Source organism: Clupea harengus, chromosome 19 (genome assembly GCF_900700415.2).
Source record: "Clupea harengus chromosome 19, Ch_v2.0.2, whole genome shotgun sequence".
Taxonomy (NCBI): Eukaryota; Metazoa; Chordata; class Actinopteri; order Clupeiformes; family Clupeidae; genus Clupea; species Clupea harengus.
In genome coordinates this window covers 9,070,146-9,071,849 of record NC_045170.1, presented here as the reverse complement: position 1 = coordinate 9,071,849, position 1,704 = coordinate 9,070,146, and positions in this window count along the sequence as shown.

Below are 1,704 nucleotides of genomic sequence, written 5' to 3'. Positions count from 1 at the left end.
TAGCTAGAGTTTGGCCTTTCCCTGTCTAGACCGCTGAGTAGAACACTTCTCTCAGTGAACAGACATGTCTGGTGACACATTAGTGTCACTGATGTAAAAACTACAATACCACAAACATTTAATAATCAAGATACAAGACTGCTTTAACACTGAGCTATTAGACAGCACACTTTCTAAGAAAGCTTGTTTTGGCTTTTGAGAGAGAACAAGTGTCTGTTTTTTTTCCCTCTCCATCTATCTCGTCATCTTTAATAAAAGCCCTGTCCTGGCGAGTGTCAGGAAGTCAGAGGGAGATAAACATCTGTCTCCCCGCTGCTCTCTCTCATCTCACACACGACAGCGACGCCTTGCCTCGAATCTCCCCGCGAAAGCAGCGCGCCTGTCTTTGTTCCGACAGCGTGCCACTGATCTCTGAACGCAGCAGGCGGCGAGAAACGCACAGGCACGGCCTTCACTGTAATTTCCTGAGTCACCCCACGAAGGAGTGTGAATTAAACCACACTGAAGAACACAAGTTAAGTTCTCTTATAAACCAGTAGACAGCCATAGTACCCCGTATCGCTCAACACATTACCTTCCGCACCGTCTCAGCGTTTTTCCGGTGTGTCAGCTTTTCCTTGCTGTTTAAGTGAGCCCCCGCTGTTCTGACATGCTGTTTGATTAGCCGTATTGATCCTGGGCTCATTTTTAATTAGAGAGATCGTAATCCCATCAGTCTCTAAACTGCGGAGCGGAGCGGCCAGGTTATTCCTTCATAATTACACTGACGAGCTCCAGATGAATAGTGAACCCACAGTCATAATCATCTGTGTAAAGCTCCTTTATGTTTTCCTCTGATATTAGTCTGAGGGAAGCGGGTGAACCCTGTATCACCATCTCAGGATCAGCTTCTTTAATGTAAACCGGTGACATACACACATACTACCGATTGAGTGGTTGACCATGAAGCAATATGACAGTATGGTGGAAAGGGCCGTTGATAATAAAGAAAATATCACAGCTTCATCGGAGCCAGGGTACACTGGCTAGGAGCTGCTGATCTCCTCTGGAGAGATCTGCCATTGATGCTGGAGGATCTGCCTTGTGCTCTCTCGGGCTGGCTGGATTTACCCTTATACTTCCATTCAATCACTTTTATGACTCCATCGATTCTGAGCAGACAGGAAAGTTATGCATCTCTATTTCTGCACAGGTCCCAGAGAAACAGAAGGGCTTTTGAAGTGGATATCTTTTTTTTCTTTTCTTTAAAGCCTGTCTCTTATCTTTCTTGCTCAGCCCTAAAAGGCAGGCCTCTTTCACCTCAGAGGTTTGTTAGAAAGGTCAGCCCTGCATTTGACTGATGGGCGGCAGTGCAAGAGCATGTCCCTGGGAGATTTCATTATCTCACCTCTTTCCACAGGGCATTCCCATAATTCCCTGCTTTCCTAGTCGTACGGTTCTCTTACCATCTGTGAAGCTCCCATCTGAAACCCTGTGATTGGTGGCTATGATTGACTGGCATGCCTGTGATTGGTGGCTATGATTGACTGGCATGCCTGTGATTGGTGGGTATGATTGACTGGCATGCCTTGAAGCCAGGGATGGATTAACGAACGGGCCTACCGGGCCCAGGCCCAGGGGCCCATGAGCTCAGGGGGCCCCTAGGCCAGAGCCTCTGTGTGAAGTCGCTGTTATGTATCTCTTATTTGTGGTTGAAAAAGGTGT